Source organism: Mytilus californianus, unplaced genomic scaffold (genome assembly GCF_021869535.1).
Source record: "Mytilus californianus isolate M0D057914Y unplaced genomic scaffold, xbMytCali1.0.p SCAF_1, whole genome shotgun sequence".
Taxonomy (NCBI): Eukaryota; Metazoa; Mollusca; class Bivalvia; order Mytilida; family Mytilidae; genus Mytilus; species Mytilus californianus.
The window spans coordinates 89,456,165-89,479,730 of record NW_026262581.1 but is presented as its reverse complement, the minus strand read 5'-3'; the positions used below and the strand labels follow the sequence as shown (position 1 = coordinate 89,479,730).

Genomic DNA, 23,566 nt, shown 5'->3' with positions numbered 1-23,566 from the left:
AGACGGGGATATGGGCGGGGATTGCGAGGGAAAATAGAATATGCAACCCAAAGGAACTTACTTTAAATAAATCAAATTTAAACGGTAACAACTGTCCTTTCCTAGATTTAGATATTTCGGTTTTACACGGGAAACTCCACACTAAAATTTACGACAAAAGGGACGATTTTTCGTTCCCTATTGTTAATTTTCCCTTTTTGGATAGTGATGTTCCTTTGGCACTATCTTACGGTGTTTATATTTCACAACTCGTTCGCTATGCCCGTGTCTGTAGTGACGTTTTTGATTTTAAAGAACGTTATCTATGTATTACTGGTAAATTATTAAGCCAGGGATTTCGTTACCACAAATTACTTAAAACCTTTACTAAATTCTTCCACAGATATAAAGATTTTGTTTTGAAGTTTGGTTGTATCTGTAGAAAACTTATTTCAAACGGAATTGCACATCCTCATTTTTACGGCAATACTGCTTACCGTGCCCGGAAATTTAGAAACGATCCTGGTAAACTTATCGATCCTTTAAATAAACTTATTCTAAAAGGTTATCAATTCAACACTGTAATTAGATCATTAAATATTATTTTTATTGGTACTAATATTGATTTTGTTATCAGTAAATTAAAAGCAAACTAAATATTATTGTTATATACATATACACATTCATGGATCTTCAATCTGTCGATACCTGTATCTTGGCATTGCACAAGGTCATGTTTTTCTCTGACTGTTTATGACGTCTTTACACTAAATCCATTGGATTTTGGATGTGTACGGATTGATAATTTAGTCTTAGATGCATGATTTTTTTTATTAGTTGTTAGTGGCTTTGAACTAGCTGTCAGTAATTGCGAGTACTCTCAGATCTGTACTTAATGTCATTTTGTTGTTTGGATGTACAGGTGCCCGGCCACGTCCACCTGTATTTGTATTATTTGTATTTGTATCCATCTAATGAGTTAAGCCTCTTTCAACTGATTTTTATAGTTAGTTCTTATGTTGTACTGTTACACCACTATCCCAGGTTAGGGGGAGGGTTGGGATCCCGCTAACATGTTTAACCCCGCCACATTCTGTATGTATATGTGCCTGTCCCAAGTCAGGAGTTTGTAATTCAGTGGTTGTCGTTTGTTTATGTGTTACATATTTGTTTTTGTTGATTTTTTGTACATAAATTAGGCCGTTAGTTTTCTCGTTTGAATTGTTCTACATTGTCATTTCGGGGCCTTTTATAGCTGACTGTGCGGTATGGGCTTTGCTCATTGTTGAAGGCCGTACGGTGACCTATAGTTGTTAATTTCTGTGTCATTTGGTCTCTTGTGGAGAGTTGTCTCATTGGCAATCATACCACATCTTCTTTTTTATATATACATTATGTAATGAGGGAATAGGGGATGAGTTTTATATATTGTTTATCTGCAAAAATGCTGATGTTTCTGCTCTTAGATCAAAGTTTATACCAAATTATTATGGAATGAATCCAAGGAAGAACAAATTTACTTGTTTGCTGTCTATATGTAACGTACAAGTTCAAAAGAAATTATCAATTTTCGTAAAGAAAATTATGAAATACTTAAACTAATTATATCAATTGTCTTTTATAATATACTATATGTAATTGTGTTTCGTCTGTCCTGTCTTGCTATGTATTATCTTATGTTTGTAATTATATTGTCCTCTTGTACACCTGTATGTGTCTGAGGTTATGAATAAAATCTTGAATCTTGTAAGAGAATGATAATCCCTTACTTCATGATAAGTACTCGATAACGCTCGTACTAAATCATGAAGAACGGGATTATCATTCTCTTATACATACAAGGGATGTAAATATCTCTTAAAATACACCTGTGACGTAATTCTTTTGCTCAAACATTATTTTTCAGGAATGGGGAGTTATTTTCTATTATTCACCTTCATTTATCCGGATGTTTTGCTATTTGGATATTTCCATGTGCACTTTTTTAAAAATTGTTTACCGATGGAAATAATGTACTGCGATATTGAATGAACATGAAAACTTTCTTAACTGTGATACTGTTTTTTTTAGGTGGGATCGTTGAACACCAAGTTTCTCAACAAACAGCTTTTATTTGCGAGTCGTAATTCCATTGTAAAAAATATTTAATCGTATTCTTTATTATCGGATTTTGTGGGAAAATCTTTTTTGTATGTTGTTCAAACAAACCTTCTCTGTTGTCATGACTCATTAGAAAGGTATTTCACTTGACCCATACATGTAATTTTTTGGTTCTGAAATTTAAATGTTATCATATCAAAATGTAGCCTAGATATATAAAAAAATAATAATAAAATCTGAAGCGATATGATGTATCAATTGTTTTGCCTTCATACGTTTTCGAGACATAACAGTCAACCCAAACACGCCAGGACGAAAAAGGTGTACCCGACTTTCTCTTTTTGATCAGATTATTGTCACAATCTTTCATCTCTCTGTGGATTTTTTTCGGCGGAATTTATGCATATGCATATTAAAGATCTAAATGTATTTGCACCTATCATAATCTACTGTGTCTTGAAAATTTGTCTTTAGTTTAAAAGTTTACAAATATCTCGAAACTGCATACCATAATTCGAGTTCAAACACGTATATTAAAAAAAAAGTCATATGAAACGAGTGACTGGTGAAAAATAATGTAAACCCAATTCTTGAACCAATGCATGTATATATCACAAACTCAGTCTTCTGTGCACGATTTTATCATTTTTACGCATCCATATCGTATAATTGTCAAACAAATATTTCACTCGGTCTGTTTTTATGTGAAAATATGGCAGCTAATTAATTGTCGTGTTTTGAATCCGAAGTTTACCGATTGTCACAGTAAACAATCAACAAAGAAGCATGGATATTTAGGTAAGCACGTGTATTACATGTATAGTAATAAGATATAGTTTATTTCGATGACAGAGCGATGCGTATTGCGATCACCGGATTTTTACGAGAAAGGTCACACTGAGGTCACTGCATACGGAAAACATGTCGGCGAATTATTGTCTGGGAAGCAAGCAATTAAAAAAAGCAATTTTCTTCTAAATTTGGACAAATTAAAGAATTTTCTTGAAAAAAAAGTATATGTACATAAGTTTTATAATAAAAACTAGCCAATTAGTTATAAACAACATATGCATGAATTTTTTTGAATTTAAAATTTCATATGACTTTAAATGCAAAATATCATGAATTATGCATCTATAATAAAACAGATGTTAACAATTCAAATACATGTATACAAACTATGCCATTTTCAACTTCTGTAATAAGGAGGTCGATTTTTTTTTTTTTATGGATTTCAACTGCATATCAGCCTGAGTATGAGACGAAGAGAAATATGAACATTAGACTCTTGTGTATGAGGTCGTTTCAATATAGTTTTGCATGTCCATTTATTATTGTGTAAATATTTTGGTTATATCAGTTCTGATCAAATAATGCAGTATTAAAATTTGCCCTTTACTAATGGTAAATTCCTTAAGACTGACATAAATCTGTTTAAGATACAGATCATGTGGTTACACGGCCAAAGCGTATAGACAGATCTGTATTTTAATCAGATTGGACGGACACATACAATGCTTCCATATAGACCAAATATATTAGACCTACTACGATGGAATAACTAATGAGCCAAACAGTTCTTTTTATTATATCTTTAACTTTGTTATTTGAAATATACATCATTGAAAATTTCTCAAAAATGGACTATGTTCTTAGGATTGATGATAGAAATGAATCCCTATTTACGATTCAGAGTTACTTCACACGATCAAGTGGCAGTAATTCGTCATATTTTCAATTTCATACTTGTAAAAGTGCTTAATATGACTGCTTATAGTTTACTATACGTTTGCATGCAATTATTTCTTTTTATGCGATTAAGAGCATTATTAAAACAAGAGGCTCTCAAGAGCCTGAATCGCTCACCTGTATTTTTTTTGCTTAAATCTTTCATCAATGATTTTTTTTGCTTTTCAATATATATTAATGAGTGTCTTAAAAATGTCATTTAAATGTTCTTTGTATCTGTCATATTTTCTTTAAAAGCAAATAAATGCATTTTATAATACTTTTATAAATTTTGACTTGGATGGAGAGTTGTCTCATTGGCACTCATACCACATCTTCTTATATCTATTTTACCCATATGTTCCATTTTAGCCATAGTGGCTACGTTTCTGGACGTACAAGGAAATAAAATATAAAATTTATACTAGATTCATTTGAGAAGATTTTTTAAAGTTAGAAAACATAAACAAAATTATGTAAAATTGTCCTTAAAGGGCAATAACTCCTTAACGGGTCAATTGACAATTTTGGTCATTAAACTTTTTTGTAGATCTTACTTAACTGAACATTTTTGCCGTTTACAGTTTATCTTTATCTTCAATAATATTCAAGATAATTGGTTGTTCGGTTCGTCTGAAAATTTCAGGGCTGATAGATCTTGCCCTTTTGAACATTTTAACGGAGTCCGTGTCAGATTTGCTCTAAATGCTTAAGTTTTTGAGATATAAGCCAATAACTGCATTTGTTCTATTTTAGCCACGGGGGCCATGTTTGTTGATGGATCAAACATTCGGATACAATTTATAAAATAGATTCCTAAAGGAACATTCAGTTAAAGTTTAGAAGTATTAGGCCCAGTAGGTTCAGAGGAGAAGATTTTTAAATGTTAGCAAACATGATGAACAAATTGTGAAAAATTGTCTTTAAAGGGCAATAACTCCTTAAGGGGTCGATTGACAATTTTAATCATTTAAATTTTTTGTAGATCTTACTTTGTTGAACATTATTGCTGTTTACAGTTTATCTCTTTCTATAATGATATTCAAGATAATAACAAAAAACTGCAAAATTTCCTTAAAATTACCAATTTAGTGGCAGCAACCCAACAATGGGTTGTTCGATTCGTCTGAAAATTTCAGGGATGATAGATCTTGACCTATTGAACATTTTTATTCCGTGTCAGATTTGCTCTAAATGCTTCAGTTTTTGAGATATAAGCCAAAAACTGCATTTGATCCCTATGTTCTATTTCTAGCCATGGGGGCCGTGTTTGTTGATGGATCAAAACTTCGGATACAATTTATAAACTAAATACACAAGGGACATTCAGTTAAAGTTTGAAGGTATTTGGCCCAGTAGTTTCAGAGGAGAAGATTTTTGAATTGATTTACGACGACGGACGACGACGACGGACGCCAAGTGATGGCATAAGCTCACATGGGGCCCTTCGGGGCCCCTGTGAGCTAAAAAGGGGGCATTTACACGCATGCGTATTTTGTGAACAATAATTAATTGTTTGAATTGAAAGGTAAGTTATAAATTTATAAACTTAATTGTCGGAAGCTTATTCGGAAAAGCCATTAAATGACGAGTTAAAACTCGTCTGACCTCTAAAATCGTAATACCAAAAAATACCAAACGCCAATGTAAATAAAAAAAGGGAGAAGTCCATAAAACCTCAAAATCAAACGCTGGACTATATCAACCAACGAAACGACTGGAAAACAGACTTGGTACAGACATTTTCTGAAGAAAATGTTGGGTTAAACCTGTTTTTCTAACTAGCTTAACCTCCTACTTGTTTATATAATTCCGTCATACTGGCAAAATAGGGTGAGCAGCTCAAACAGATATAATTGGCAAACGTGACAATAATTGGGATCCAGCAGCCAAAACTGTATAAACATGCATCACAGACATTCAAACACAAATGATTTAAAAAATCAAACAAACATACAAATAAATATGTCAAAAACGTCAAAAACAAAAAATGTTTTTGTAATTGATAGTATCGTAAAACATAATTTTATAAACACAATTTAAAGTGGTAATTATTCATCATATTTATTATTTCATACTTGTGAAAGTGCGTCATAAAGCGCCTGTCAGTGGAAAAAAGGTGAAAAAAATCTATGAGCATGAACTGCATGAATTTGAGCTATAGCATCTCGAGCTGCTTGAGCTTCAGCTGCTTGAGCCTGAGCTTGAAGTTTCTCAGCTTGCAATTTTTTTTCTTTTTCTTCGTGTTCACGTTTCAATTTTTCTTTCATTTGTCGTCTTGTATTTTCTTCTCTCTTTTGCCTGTCTCTTTCTTCTTGTTTTCGTCTGTTTTCTTCCTCTTCTTTCACTTTCTTTTCGGCTTCTATATAATGGGAGTTAGTATAATGAGTTCCTCCGTTTTCCTTAACTGTGCGTTCGACTAAAGCAATCAGATCCTGTACTTGTTGATCTGCAGAGGGTCCGTTGAGAGTATTGTCAAAGGCGATGTATCGGTTATTACATTTTCCAAGGAATGACTTCAGTTCAGTTGACAACGAGCTGATATATCCATTTATACTTTGACATTCTTGTGGATCATCTTTGTTGTCGCGTTTCCAGTCATCAAAATGCGTAAACAGTATGATGACATATTTCATCAACTGATCTCCAAAATGTTTGATGAAAAAGTTAACAGTTTGTATGTCTTCTTGTGTAAACCGAGCTATACGAACACATAAGATAATCGCATGCGGCCCTGGTAGAGTAAGAGATATGCAATTTTTAATTTCGGAAAGTACATTCGCATTATCTGTTCTGGTATCGAATAGTCCTGGTGTGTCAACTAGACTTATTTCTTTTCCAAATCTAATAGTTTTTTCTTTCTGACATCTTAGTGTGAGAGAACCGCTTTGACATCCTGAGACGAACAGTTGTTGGCCTAATATAGTATTTCCAGTTTTGCTTTTTCCATTTCCGGTTTTCCCTATCAGAACCAATCTGAATTTACTGAAATTTGTCATTTTCCTGTTTAAACATAAAATTTTATATATTTATATATTATTTATATATAATTATTTATGCAATGTGGGATCAAATACTCTTCAATAATTCTTATCAGATTAAAAGTTTGTCCGACCAGTTGATTGTTTTTTTGTTTTTTTGTTTTGTTTTTTTTTTTTGGGGGGGGGGGGGTATATGTAGCACGATTTTTTTCTGTTTCTAATTTTGCTATTTATTGTGCGCCACGAATAAATACAAACATACCTAAAATGTAGGATACATACGTTAAAATCATAAGAGAATCTTAGCTCATCACCAAATTTCTAAATTTGCAAATCTTATGTATAATAGGCTAGAAAAAAGTTCGCATCTCACTCCATTCAGCGAAATAATCCATATTTACCACACACATACGTATATTGTTTTGTTTTGTGTTACTTCTGCCATCTTTACTAGGCAAGTGTTACGATTCAGTCCCTTGATCGTGACCCTTTGATAGCGAAGATGTACTTTTACAAGTTAACGACTATATACAACTAGTAGTAGTATTTGTTTTGTCCTGTAGAACTAATATTGTATTAGCAAACAATTCCATAATAATGTCTAATTAAAAATATTTATACGGTTAAAGATGCACATTATAGCTAGCTTGAAGGAATGAATATTTAAAAACGTAGCGAAAATCTATATATTTTTTTTATAATTCTTAACATATAGTAACTTACCTCAAATGTATTTTAACACTACCGTGAACGTGTTTGAATGTCCAAGTTGGTATTTATAGTCTGGATATAAACTACTGTTATGACGCTCTGTGGGACTTTTACATTCCAATAATATCTATTTTAAATGTAATGCAAATGTCTATTTATAGAATATAGAAAACTATTTGGTATGATTCTGTAATATTATTATGAAACCAAAATGCTAGCGATTCGTAACAGATATATGGTTGTGCACTGGTCCATTGTCTAAAACGAGATAAAATTTATGACTTTTCTTCATCATATTTCAATATTTTCATGTGTCGAAAGTTTTTTTTAAAGGTAAAAAGATAAGGGAGCTACCATTTGATTTTTATGGGGGGGGGGGGGGGGGGGGGGGGGGCTAGGATTAAAAATTTTGTCCTGCATTTTTTTTTAGTTGTGATCTCTGTCCTGCCTTTTTATTTTTCACTCTATTCGGTCCTGCCTTTTTTTTTATTAGTTTATCCTGCCTTTTTTTTACATAGATTGTCATCCTGTCTTTTTATTTTTGCAAAGTTGCTCATCCTGCCTTTTTTTTAACTCAAAACTCCTGTCCTGCCCTTTTTTTCAAATTTCATCCTAGCCCCCCATAAAAATCAAATGGTTGCTCCCTAAGCAATTACTTGGCATGCATGGTGGTCGTTTCATCCTTTTCCCTTAACAGCCAATTTACTGATACATTTTGTACATTATATATTGGTACGATATAATTTACTAGTATATAGATATCAACACCATGGTACAAGTTGATTTTTGATAGATTTTAATAGATTATTTCTATAAAATCATATAAAACTTCAGATTTCAAAAAAGTTTAACATGTTTTATATACTTTAATGGCTAAATTTTACTATAAAACAAGTGTACGTGAACTTTCTTGTAAAAGAAAATCCTTTATATTATCAAAATCTTCAGAAATGTACTGCTATTGAATTATTGTCTCCCCGTACTCTTATTTGTCGATATTTTCCTGTATTCAGTGACCTTAACTACGAGACCTCTCGTTAGAACTACGGCCTTCGCATGTAGCGTAAGTTCGAGAGAAAACCGTGATGTAAGAATGTGCTCTGGAAGGTCAATAGTAATAACTGATTCTTTAAAACAAACAATTTAAAGGCACCTAACAATTTAACAAAATGTAGCTAAATATTTAAATTAACAAATGGGAATGCATGGAAAACGTGAAATCTATCATTGGTCTATCAATTCACTTATTTTTCACGTGCTCTTTGTTGATTATCAATGTCACGATCTAATAAACTTCGGCAACAAACTCTAAAGTTAATAAGCTTGCGATCAACAATCACAGAACTAATTATTTGTCGATAGTACGTTATAGATTCGTAATAAATATAAAAAAACGTGCATACAAGACTTAATGAAGTCTATATGCATACATTGGTTCAATAATTCCAATAAAATTATAATAACAAGAAACTCGTTTCATATAAAATTAAGAATGGAAATGGGGAAAGTGTCAATGAGACAACAATCCGACCAAAGGGCAGAAAACAACCGAAGGCTAACCGATATGTATTTAAGTATTTCGCATGAGAAATATAAACACAAGACATTAAAATCAAAAGAATGGCATGTTTTACAATATCTAGTGGTAATCCTACCAAATAATATACATTCAGTGTAACATATATAGTTAAGCATGTATAAAAAAAAAACTATTTTTGCATTAAATATTGACAAGCTGACCTTTCAAAATAAAAAGATAGCAATTGAGAAAAAAAATATAGAATAGGGACACTGTGGCATATAACCTCTGCACGATACAGCACCTCTAAATTATAACACACACTCAATTCGGGTGTCTGTATATGCAATGACAGCGTCTGTCTTTCTTCTGCAAAAGAAACCATACAAATGTTTGAATAAAATGGAAATGAATTTGCACACAAACATCATTTTTTTCCTACAACGTTACCGAAATACTTAATCAGCAAAAAATGAAAACAGCACGCTATTAATTTAATGTGTTCGAAGCGTTTTTCTGGATTTACTTTATCCGGGACGCTTAAAGCCGAACATTTGAAAGCCAAGGATGTATATAAAACCTGAAACAGTTAAAGAGCTATGTGACTAAAAAGGACATGAAAAAATAGCAAAATCAGTCTAAGGTTCACTTTGCCTCAGGAGTTGAAACCTTAATTTCTTTATAGTTTCAAAATTTATTAAAGAACAATTTTAAAAAGGTTTGTTAAAAATAATGTCAGTACCGAAGTCGAAGTACTGACTACTTAGCTGATTATACCTTCGGGGACTGATAGTCCACCGGCAGGTTATCGACCCAGTGCTGTAAAAGATGAAAACAACACGTTATAAATTCATGCGTCCGAAAGATTTTAACAAAATGAAGTCAAATTTTTATAAAGTCCTTCGGGACTATCTGACAAATAGGACTACATTTCTACATAAGGAGATGCCTGTACATAGTCAGGAATATGATAGTTTTTTTCCATTCGTTTGATGTGTTTGAGCTTTTGATTTTTAAACATTTTAATAACTTTAAGCAAATTGTTTTACATTCAGTTCTTACTGTCCACTTTTTCTGTTGAAAATTGTGAAAACGTTTGACACAAAAACTATTTCCGTTTCGTATGAGAGTGCGATTGGCACATTCTGAACGTCAAATAACGCCAAGAAACGTCGATATAATACTTATATGTCTATTATATATACTGATATATTTTATAAACTTAATACGAATACATTTTGATGTTACAACAGAAATATCATAGACAGTTTTTGTGTCAAAAACTTACTAAAATAACCAGTGGAACTGAAATCTATAAAATTTTCGTAACCTCCCCACCCCCTTTTTACTTTACGTTAATTAATGAAAAACGTCAATTTTAACGTTAAAAAAACGTTGTTCCAAAAACAAATTGGTATCACTTACAGACTTCATCAATGCTGAATAAATAATGCCCTCTGATTTTTCAATACATTATAAATTCCTGACCCCCATTATGCAAAATTTGGACCACTTCTCAGACTTACGGCATCATTAATCTGAAAGATTACAGTTTTCTCTTTTTAGTGATATATAATTTAGCCGTGTGTTCGATGGGTGCATTAAACTTGAAATTTTATGTTTCTACCGCTGGTCTATTTGCCATTTGATAAAGAACTTTCCGTTTTGAATTTTCCTTGGAGTTCGGTATGTTTGTTATTTTCCTTTTTGCTATGTAGGACGTTCGTTAACACCCCTAACTAAATCAGTCTTTAAGTTTATGATTCAATTTATTGAGGTTGGTTCAAGTTCTGCTTGACAAATTACAAAGGTGTCATTTATAAAATGGTACTCGAAAAGATATAATCAATTGTTTCGGTTTTATTAGATTGCCACAGGAAGAAAATATTCGAATAACATTTAAACGATATCATTTTATTGCACTATGTGTACTTTTGACAATTAAAGTTTCTTGAATGATGCTTGAGACCAAAAAATTTTAAAACTCCAATTAAATATAGGATGAAAATTATAGCCAAACCAGAACAACGATTCTGAGCTATGCATATCTATGAAGGATGTACATTCCTTCGTTTCAACGATTTGCTGACTTTTTATTCCAGCAATTTTGCAAAATTGCGTTAGCAGTAAGTTTAGCAGCGTTTAAACTAAATAAAATCAATTTAAGGGCATACGATACAGTAGAGATCCCTCGTTGATTTTTTCTTGAAATTTTGGTAGAAGGTCAATTTTAATGTGTACTTTTGAAATGTGCAAAGAAAAATATACCTTCATGACTTACTTTTTGAGATAATTTGGTTCGAAATTTGCATATTTGAAGGAAAAACACTGAAATTGCATAAATAAGGACTTTTAAGGAAAGTAACAATACTTTTGAACGAACAGTCATAATTTAACCGGGTTTTTTGTAAAATGTTCCTTTGAACCACGGCATCAAAATGCTGTAACAAGTTTAAGGTTTAACTTAATTTTTGTTTTTTTAAATTATATTACTATTAGTGAAATAAAGAAATTGACAATATTTTTGCGTCTATTCAGAAGTGCAGAAAAAATTTGATCGTTGATTTTTTCTTAAAATTTTGGCGGAGCGTCCCTGAAACATTCCTTGATTGATTGCAAAAGAAAAAAATGGGGGTCCATGTGCTTGTTTTCTCAATAAAAGCAATAAACCATGATTTTTAATGGCAAACGGAACGTTTGCCAATAAGGCGCTAAATTACGTTGAAATAAGTTTTAATCGCAACAACGTCGTGAAATCTTTCCCGTCGTTCACGACTACGCTGTCAAGTTCAGTGGTATAGCCAATGTTTTTTTTTTCGAAATCAATGATATTTATCATCAATATTTATAAAGATAGTTACTCGTAAAGTAGCATAAACTATTTGCCAAACCTTTATGAATTGTTACGAAACTTGGATAGAAAAAGTATTTTAGTAAATTACTTTTAGAAAAGAAATGACCGGAAACAAACAAAAAATAAATCTAATAAAAAAAAGAAATTTGCATCTCTGTCCGAAATTAGTCTTACATTTCATGTAGACAACACAGCTTGAGCATACATATAATTATTCAAAAGGCCCCGACATGACAAACAGTTATAAATTACAAAAAAAAAAGTAAATGGGATAATATAAAAATAAGGACATTTGGTATGAGACAACTTTATCAATCATAGTTCAAATGACGAAGATAAACACAATTAAAGGTCACCGTACGGCCTTCGACACACAAAAAAGCCACATTTATTTCGTATTTGTCTCATCTCAATATATATAGTCCATTGCGGTGTAGTATAATATTTCATAGGAAGTACAGCAGTCGATATTAGAGCATACCATTGCATGATTCTGTATCAATAGATAGGTTACCTTAGCTTGTATTCAGACATGGTATATTTTTTATTACAGTACATATTTGTCTGTATTATACCTGCAATCTAGGATTGGGTGCCACACCATTGTTTGTCCTTCCATCCGGTGGTCCAACAAATTTTTGTTTCTTATCTGATAAACTACCTTACGGAAAGACTTCGTATTTGGTCATTGGTCAGTAGCTTAACGACAGTGAGTTGCAACTTGTAAACACTTTTCTTGTCTGTCAGATACCTAATTCCGGTGTGCCGATACTTCGATTGTTTTCTCTCAATATGTACATAGGGGATAAGTTTAGCGCATGAACGGGTACGTTTTTGTTTTGGTCTGTAATACGTACGGGGCTCATAACTGTGTTTACTTAACTGAGAGTTATTCTTCATACACATATAAATATTCCACTGGGTTAGTTCTAAAAATGCCGTTAAACTTTTTAATGTACCTATTCAAAGTCAGGAACAGTATGAGGCGTTGTCTTTATTTCTCATGTTATTTTAACATTTTGTTGATAGTCTGTTTCATTTATCCGTACAATTGTAATACGATTTAGAGCTTGCCAAATGGTGTATATATAGATACTATATTATGGTCAAGACAGTACGTTGAATTATTTATTGGGCTTTTTGTGTAGTTGGGTTTCTGTCTCCTCGACGTATTATTCTATTTACATATCTTTTATTCATTTCCTATATGAAATAAAACACATACAAAACTATGACTGTGGATTTGATTTTTTTTTCACATTTCAAGTAAATACTGTTGACTTCATTACTAATGAATAGATATTACAATTTTCGTGATATGGTCAATTTTTTTTAGCAGGTGCCTTTTTTCAAATTCGAGGAAATCGGATAATGACGTCAGTGGATTTTTCCGCAAATGTGACTACATCTAAAGCGACGTCGCAAAATGTAATCATTCTTTTAAGAAACATCGCGAAATTACAACGTTCTGATTAACAACATCGCGAAAACAACACGAAAAGTTTTGAAAACGTTATTATCTGCCCTTGCTACTGTATCGTATGCCCTTAAATTCCCTGTGAAAGTGCAAACAACACGTTATACATTTCCTTTTTCTAGATTTGCCTTCATCAGGAACGCTCAAACCCGAATATTTGAAAGCTAAGGATGTATAAGGACCGAAAACGTTGAAAAGCTATAATGATAGTTTGGGAAAATTAAATTGCCTAAAATCAGACATGGAAAAATCAATGTTATTTTTAGCCAATTTCAATGTTTCCAAATAGTCATTTAAAAAATTTTCAATTTAGCTAAAAATAAAAAGTTTAAATATAGCATTTCACAGTGATCACTGGAAAGTTTAAATCCAACTTTTCAATAAGGTTAAAAATACGAATGAAAATTCCATCCACATTTGATATTTAAATGCAACTTGGTTATACTTTGATTCAGGTCTTAGAAGTATGAAGTTAGGCTGAGTGTATAGAAAGACCTGAAAATTATAAAAAAAAACTTTTTTAACGTACTATACAGTGGTAAGTCTTTTTCTTTTTGAAAATATATTATAGTTTTGATGCAAAATATTTTTACTGTAAACAGTTGAGTTGATGTTCAATTTATGACTAATGGTATCATTTTCAGTCCCATAATTATATAAAGTTAATATTACTTAGAAATCATTTTTAACCTGACTGCAAGAGTAAATACCTTACCGGTATGCCAAGATCTATATCGCACTGAGTCTAACAAGGCTGTGAATGAATTGAGCATAAAAATTCAGGGAAAAACTTATTTGTACTGATTAAAAATTTAATCTTTTAAAACATGGTTTATCTATGAGTTGAAATTATTGGCTTGAACTAACTTCCAGTAGCTGTGAGATTTTTATTTGTGGGTTTTTTGGTGAGCTTTGTGCTTATTTGATGAGTTTAACCTTTCCCATCTAATTTTGGTAGTTTGTTCTTATGTTGAGATGATACACCATTGTCCAAGTCGGGAACCTGTAATTCAGTGGTTGTCGTTTCAGCATTTATTAAGCCTTTGGTTTACTCGTTTTAGTTGTTCATTTTATCATGCCGGGTCCTTTTAAAGCTTACTATGAGGTATGTGTTTTGCTTTTTGTTGAAGACAATACGGTGATATATAGTTACTTACATCCCCTGGTTGACGGGTGTTTCATTGGAAGCCATACCACAGCTCTAGGGAACTATTTCTGTAATTCATCTAGTAACAAATTATTTCTCTATTTCTTAATATTCTTTTTCAGATAAAGACATTTTTAAAATGGCACAATCACCCTTTGAAAACGTGCACTTAGCACCAAAAGATGAAATGCGTATAGTGTTACTTGGAAAGACAGGTAATGGAAAAAGCAAAACAGGAAACACAATTTTAGGAAAGAAAGAATTCAAATTCGGATGCAGTAGTGAGTCAATGACAGAAACATGCGATTTTGGGGTGGCAAAGAGATTCGGAAGGACTATGTACGTTGTGGATACGCCAGGAGTGTTTGATACGAGGAAAGATAATGATCGCACTCAAATTGCAATAGAAGATTTCATTTCTCTAACAACGCCAGGCCCACATGCCTTCATCTTATGTGTGCCTATTGGGCGGATTACTCAAGAAGATATAGATGCTGTCAATCATTTTGTTAAACATTTCGGTGAAACATTGATGCGATATGTTATAGTCGTGTTTACAAAGCTCGACGCCTTTAAAAATGATCTGGATTGTGAGGGTCACGTTGGCGAACATTTTGACCACTTTATAAACACTCTGACAGAATTTCCCAGAAATTTTCTTCAAAAATGCAACAATCGGTACATTGCATTCGATAATAATTTGAAAGGTAATGAAGCAGATGAGCAAGTCAAAAGTTTAATAAATCTTATTGAAAAAATGGTTAAGGATAATGGAGGATCCCATTATACAAATGATGATTACAGGAAAGCGGAGAAAATTCTCCAGGAAAAAATTGCAGAGGAGAAGGCACAAAAAGAGCGAGAAAGGCTTGCATTACAACAAAGAATACGAAAAGAAGCAGATGCAGAGTTGCGGAAGGAATACGAACAAAGAGAAAAGAAACTTATGAATGAACTGGAAAATATTCGCAATGATATTAGGCGCAAAGGATCAAAAGGATGTACCATCCTATAATAAACGATTAGTAAATAACAAGCTTCAAAAATCACACTTTATACGTTGAAACGTTGAGTTTGTACAATGTAGTGTTGCATTTTTAAAAAAACCTTTCACATAACACAAGACTATTGATGTTAGATATAAAAAAAAAAATGAATAAAAAATGTGGGTGTCACAAATAAGACAGTAATACTGCCTTCTAGGCATCTTTTACCTTTTTTATTTCACTCGACCGGAACCAAACTTGGCCACAATCATCATTGGGGTATCTAGTTGTGTCCGATGATCCCGCCTGCCAACCAACATGGTCGACAATGGTACATAGTGGTATATTATAGGATTAAACACATTTTTTCTAGAGGTTATTGATGTGTAAACCGGGGCGATTAACTCACAAACTGAATAAAAGTCCGAAGGACTTTTATGTTAAGTTTGTGAGTAAGAGCCCCGGTTTACACATCAATAACCTCTAGAAAAAATGTGTTTAATCCTTATAATTCTTCAGTCAAACATTCGCGATTTTTAGTTAAGATTTTTTGTTTGATGGCTTCTACCATCAAATGCACATGTCGTAACTAAGGAGTTAGCCGCCATATTGAATTTCTAAAATCCGTAAATGTTCGATAAATGCAACAGAATCTAAAATGAAATAGCACCTACCTCAAAAACTGCATTTTAATGAGATATTTTCCGAATTTGAAGCGTACAAGTAACGAAATAATCTTTCGCTTGAAAGTTTTCATTTGTATGACGTCGTGTTTTGCCATGACGTAAATGCGCTAAATCATTCATGAAATTTCGCGGAATTTTTCATGAATTTTAATTTTATGCATTTTCAAAGCTTTAATGCATTTTTTTTTGGTTACATATGCATTAAAATAGAAAAAAACTGTTATGTTTTGTTTTTCAATCTCAATTTGCTGAAAATCCCGGAATCCCTGCATATGCATGTGTATCGCGCATGAATAGATGGTACGAAAGTAGTTTCGGAAACATGGTTTATCGAAGTGTAATCCAAGGTAAAAAATTCTAATTGACCAATCCGTTTCAAGTATTTATAGATATGCAAATCATATAAGAAATAATAATGCATGTCTTTTATCTTGAAAACCGCTATAGATAGAGAAAATCTGACAGGGCAAACATGTACAGAATGTTGAGATCTGCCTACTGCCCATTTACATCAAAACTGTCAGAATACTACTTAAAGTAGTAATTGCCCTTAAATGACGAATTTTAAACCTTTTTTTAGTTTTGCCTGTTATTTTGAAAACTATAATAAATAGAGAAAAAAGATCAGATCTACAAAAAAGTCAATGTGGCCTTAATCGTCAGTCAACGCCTTATTGATGTTTTTGCACTAGAATGACATGATTACCTTTTTTCCCCGTTTTTACCTTTTATCTGGAAAAATAGAATAGATAGATAGAAAGTTAAAAAAAAAAGCAAAAATGATCAGCAAATTAAGATCTACAAACACGTCAACATACCCGAAATTTTCGGTCGAATCATAATGAGTTCTTGCCCTGAAATGACGATTTTTATCCTTTTGTTCATTTTGGGCAAAATCTATAGAAGATAGAGAGAAAACGTACACAGTAAAAAGTATCAGCAAGAAATTATAAAAAAATGTTAGAAATGAGTTATAAAATAGTCTACAATGTTTGAGAGTGACCATTGCAAAAGATGCACAGCAATCCAGGTGAGCGACAAAAGCCTCTTATTATATATCTAGTTTTATGACCTCTAGTTATATCTCGCTCAGAACAACTTATTTTTATTGCCACTTCTTAGATAGTTTCGATTGCATACATCTGAAACACCATAATAAAATTGAGAATGGAAACGGGGAATGTGTCAAAGAGACAACAACCCGACCAAAGAGCAGAAAACAGCCAAAGGCCACAAATGGGTCTTCAACACAGCAAGAAAATACCGCACCCGGAGGCGGGCTTCAACTGGCTCCTAAACAAAAATGTGTACTAGTTCGGAGAAAATGGACGTCACACTAAACACCGAAACATATAAATGAACCCAAAATTAAAAAAACATACAAGCCTAACAAAGGTCAGAGGCTCCTGACTTGGGACAGGGTTAAACATGTTTTGTGAGATATCAACCCTTCCCCTATACATCTAGCCAATGAAGAATAAAAAAACACACAGCAATACGCACAGTAAAACTAAGTTTAAAAAAAGTCCGAGTCCGATGTTAGAATAGATAAAAAAAGAAACTAAGCAAAACGACATTGATACATAAACTAACAAAGGACTACTAGCAGTTACTGACATGCCAGCTCCAGACCTCAATTAAAAAGATTGAAAGTTGATGTCTTCATCACATGAAAATCAAGCTCAATCCCTCCCGTCAGGGGTTTAGTATCATACCATCATAAAATATACGAGAAAAACATAAGACGATTAAAATCATTAGGAGTTTGTTATACTAATAATTGGAGAAAAAGGGTGAACGTCAGTGATAAAGAACAAATTTACGTGTACAAAGAGTAGGAAGTTATTCAGATATAGGCATGGTTAATGTTCAGTAAATTGGCTATTTTCACAGAAATTGGCATTGTTTGTATTCAAATTTTGCACGTTGAACTATAACATTTGTATAACTCAATCGGATTAAAATTCAAATCTATATTAACTCGCGTGCTCGTATATAACGAAACCAGATATCTATCTTTTAATTGGATTGACTATAATAGAACATCGCAAAAAAAAAAGCGTAACGACATCGCAGTAAGGTCTAGATCATTCACCTGCTGATATAGCACCATTAGATGGCGATATGGCACCTTAGATAGTTAACTTGAATTGCCTCCCTTTACAAAGAATCTTAAGTTTTCAGAGAAAAAATGAAATATGGAATTGCTTAAAATAAACATTGACGAGATGTGCACTTCCATAACCATTTTTAAATTACACATGCATCCAAAAATGTATTTTTCACAAAAAGATCTAATAAACAACTCTTTTCTTCTCGTTTTAACCTAATCTAGTTTGTAATTTGTTGTCACATTGATTTTTAAATATCTTGCTATTAAAATCTTTGGATCTAAAAAATGTTTTTGACGATTGCAAGTTTCTTTCATGTAAATAAAGAGCAACACATATGGTTCTTTATACCTTGATTAGAGTACAACGCCATCTTAAAATTGTGATAATTTATCATAGATATAAGAAGATGTGGTATGAGTGCCAATGAGACAACTCTCCATCCAAGTCAAAATTTATAAAAGTAAACCATTATAGGTCACAGTACGGTCTTCAACAAGGAGCCTTGGCTCACACCGAACAGTAAGCTATAAAGGGTCCCAAAAATTACTAGTGTAAAACCATTCAAACGGGAAAACCAACGGTCTAATCTATATAAAAAACGAGAAACGAGAAACACTTGTGAACCACATCAACTAACGACAACTACTGAACATCAGATTCCTGACTTAGGACAGGTGCGAACAAATGCAGCGGGTTTAACGTTTTAATGGTACCAAACCTTCACCCCTTTTCTGAAACAATAGTGTAACATCACAACATAGAAAGACACACTATAAAATATCAACTGAAATAGCTTAACTCAATCAAAGGACATATTAACACCAGTGAACATACACTGAACAAATAAATTTGACCTATGATACAATGTAAATACAAAATAAATAAACTAAGGGAAGAATAATAAAAGTAACATGTTATATCGGTATGAAATGTTAAACAATTTAAGAAAAACAATATGCTCGAACAAAAATATCAGTCATTTGCAATAACTTTAAACACAGGTAAATGAAAATAATTTTGTTGTTAGGTATACGCGTACAGTTCCAATAGAGAAAGGAAATATTTTTACAAAATAAATAATTTTGATGTTCATAGTACGAAGTGAAAATTTATAGTAATACCAAATACTTATCAAAGCTGGTATATATAGACCAGATATAACCCTGAATAACATTAAATAACAAAAAAGCATTACAATTAGTATCAACAGGTCAAATAAACAAGAAAGTACGATTTGAGAGTACTCGCAGTTACTGACAGCTAGTTAAAAGCCAAAACAATTAATAATAAAAAATCATGTATCAGAGACTAAAATCAACTAAAACACATCCCAGGGATTTAGTATTTTAACGTCATGGACAGTCAAAGAAGACATGACTAGTGCAATGCCAAAAATAAATGTATCGACAGACAGTAGGATAGTTAGGAGTGTAACCTCTTTATAGATCAAAATGAACGTGGGTGTGTCTTTATACATCCCGTTTGAAAAGAATACAAATTTAGTTATGTTTAAATTTGCTAATGACAAAATCGATATTAGTGCCAATGTAAACTATATTCAAAGATCTAGTTATAACATTGGTAAGATAACCTTTACTAATAAGTTTGTTTAAAGGTCCGATGAGATTACACGGATCACATAGTGATTTCCGCGCTTTAAGTACAATATTACCGTAAATCTGCTATTAAAGGGGCGCAGTTAGTGCCCATAGGAATACCTACTACTTGTCGATACACTTTATCGCCGAAACGTACATATATGTTGTCTAGGAGAAAATTTAAAGCTTCAATCATATCTTCACACTTCCAGTAAGTGTATCTAGCATACTTTCTTTTTTCGTTACAGAAAAAGGCTTTAAAGGAGTTACAGCAAATAAATTTGTAATGAAACTTTTCAAAAGACCATTTAATAAAATATGAAAACTTTTTCTTGATAAGATTGTGTGGAAGTGTAGTATAGAGAGTAGAAAAATCATAACTGTCAACAGAATTAAAAGGACCATCAAAAGCATGTATTTTATCTAAAACCTCTTAAGAATTTTTAACACTCCAAAAATAATTAATACCATTATTTTCATAAGCTTTATTACAAAAGTTAATATCAAGTTCTTTGATAGTAGTAAGGGAGGTAGTTAGAAGCACTGATAGATTGGTAGTAGAACACTTACTACATGCGGAGATGAAACGGAATTTAAATGGTTTTTGTGCAATTTAGGTAACCAGTACATAGTAGGGACTTTCAAATGTTCGGAAGAGGCTTTAAGCTGGGTAGTGCCAGTGATATGCTTGTTTACAATTTGACTCTCTGTGGAGCGTACGGACCTGAATGTAGATGAATTTGTAATTTCGTTTTGGAGAACTTCCGTGTAGTATATGCGTCACACCACCACTGCATTATTTGATCCATGCAATTACTTTGTACACAAAAAAGTGGATACTATGAAATCTTGTGAAGGGAAATTAAGGCAACTTGATATATTTTGTCATGAATTGATTGATTGATTATTGGTTGCTGAATGTCCAGTGGCAAATGTTTCATGCATGCTCAGGACGATGTCATGAATTGAAAAACCGTAATAATGTCTGAAGAGAATGTGCCACCTATATATATACATACATGATCTGATAAATCTTTTAGTTTTTAGTTTGAAATAAAAAAAAACACAAACCCTAGTATCTTTGGTCTATTGGTAGTTGCTTTTTAATGACTATCTGCTAGACTATCTATTGGGACATACCAGGGGCGGATGCAGCCATTTCTAAAAGGGGGGTTCCAACCATATGTCCCAATTCAAAAGCATTGATCGTCCAAAAAAGCGGGTTTTCCAACCCCCGGAACCCCCCTCCCTTTTCCCCCGGATCTGCCACTGTATATTATCTATAAGTTTCAGATTTATTATAGCTTTAGTTTTACTGTGAAATTTTAAAATGTTTTCAAGACATGTAAAGCTTCCACTGCAATTTAATTATTGCCTGCTTTTGGTCAATTCATTTTGTCATCTTACCATTTAAAGAAGTACATGTATAGTAAAACACCGCTTTATATCAATAAACATACTTACACTAGCAGCTACCATCTTTTCATTCTGGAGTCGAGGGCCTTTTGAAATCAAATATTTTACAATGATACTAGTGAGTAGATTTACACAACTTAGATAATTACTGAGCTCCGTTTTACAAACACCTGTGATACAACTAGTCAGCCAAAATAAACTATCAATAGATCAATTAAAAGATTACTCGAGGTGTAAATATGTGCTAAATTGGATAGTCTATGAAAAGGTTTATACTATGAAATTAAGAGCTCGGGGCAAGCCCCTCGCTCTAAATTTCATAGTATATACCTTTTCATAGACTAACCTAGACTTAATTAAATTGCTTTGTCAGGATTTATTTGAATTAATATTTTGAAAATGTAAGTATTTCTCATTGGCTTTATAGTATCTCCTTTAGATTTAAATATTATGTAAACTACAAGCTATAAGATTAAAATGTAAATTTCGTTCTAAATATTTTTATATAACTAGACAAATAATGATGCCTGCTATATGCATGAATGAAGGTCTAGATGGAGTGTTAATATAACAGAGAATAATGGACACATCTAAAATTCATAACAAACAATGACAACTTAATAATTAATAGAATTTTATGAGAGTGGTACGATTTTCCTTTCCTTTTGTTAATTTTCCTTTATAGTGTTTCTTAAGCTCACGAGTATCTCAAATCATGTTGCCTTTTGATCATAAATTTACATGGAACTCAAAAACCTTTATACATGACTCAAAACTACCTAGTACTCCAAATAGATAGGACAACGGTTTGGCTAAAATATGTTGGAGTTTACGAGTTGTTGCGGAATCCAGATACAGGAGTTACATATGAATGAACAGATGAACGACCTTCCTTGCGAACAAACACAAGAAGACATCTTGAAAACTACATATATGCTCCACAAGGATACAAATGTTTATAAAATTTGGCTGATCTCTTACAGTAGACAATATATAATTTTAAGGTAATTTTAAGATCTGAAAGTAAATTCAGAAAAGCACCGAATTTATAAAGTGTTACCTTTTGAATGAAGTTTCCAAGCTATGTACGTTAACGAAAGATCTTACCATTGTCAACGACATTTCTCCATATAAAAGTGTGCCATTCGTATTCATACGATGAACCTAAATCAGTTTATTACTTGGGAACATGTTTTTTACGTTGCTAGTGCTTAGTCTGTATTTTTATATTCTGCTTGTAATGCCTGTGCATGTTTTATTTATATATGTTGCTTTGCTTAATATGTTGCATGTGTTCTGTATTTATTCATTGCCCCTTTGTTACCTTCTTGTTCCTTATAAGCTCTTATCTTTTACCGAAAAACTTTTAGAATAGTCCAATTTCACTTGCATCGAAAGCCAAGTTGCACATAACGACAAACGCAGTGACTTTTCAGTTTAAGTCTCTCCTTATACACGGTGGGTAAGGTTGTCCTGCGAGAGAACGTTCTGTGCTGGTGATTCGGTCCTGACTGGTGCTGGTGATCATTAAAAATATGTAAACAAAGACGAAAATGACCAATTTTGACGTTTTCTCGCATAAAAAATGGAAGGAAACAGTTGAGATGTTTTAATTTTGTTTCTTATGGGTTCATAGGAAAACAATTACAAATGTGACCCTCTAAACTGTTTCAGTAAGCGCAACACAAAAGTGCTCATTTTTAGAAAATCTAGAACTGAAAAAATAAAAAAAAAAGCTCCTGGAGTCCGCTTTCTATACCCAAATCCACACGACAAAATTATTTTGTGAAAAAACCTGTGCAATTTATTAAAATTGTGCATTTTCTCAGTTTAGACATGTCCTGATTCTGTACTGGTGGGTCCTGTCATTGTGTTGGTGGGTCCTGATACGGTGCTGGTGATTTTTGGTAAACAGTTGGTTATATTTGAAACAAACGTTACAGAATCAATAAAATTGGGCAGATAATTGTATTCAATCGGATTTGTGACTCCTATTTTTACTTTTGTGCATCCATTTGGCTGTTTAATAAGCGTTTTCAAATAATCGTAACTTATATTACATAAAAGGGCAACATCTTCCGTCCAATATCAGATGAAAATATATCTAATAAGAATAGTTTTATTTTAAGATATTAAATGCCCTTTAATTGATGATTCTCTACATAATATGCTAACTAAAACAGTTTTAAAAGGTGCTTAAGGTTAAGCGACATGTATATTATAACGACAATAAACGTTTGACTGGTTTATTTCAGTTAAATATACGAGGT

At 32.5% G+C, this 23,566-nt stretch overlaps 2 long non-coding RNA genes across 2 annotated transcripts in view; one reads left to right on the top strand and one right to left on the bottom strand.

Moving 5' to 3' along the window:
- Positions 1–23,566, top strand: part of LOC127710157 (uncharacterized) — a 460,084-nt gene that overhangs the window by 5,777 nt on the left and 430,741 nt on the right. The window lies entirely within an intron of this gene.
- On the bottom strand, positions 5,787–7,782 carry LOC127710130 (uncharacterized). The gene is made up of 2 exons (XR_007986001.1): positions 7,512–7,782; positions 5,787–6,810 (listed from the first exon to the last, which is right to left on the bottom strand). It is a non-coding gene; the product is annotated as an uncharacterized LOC127710130 (long non-coding RNA).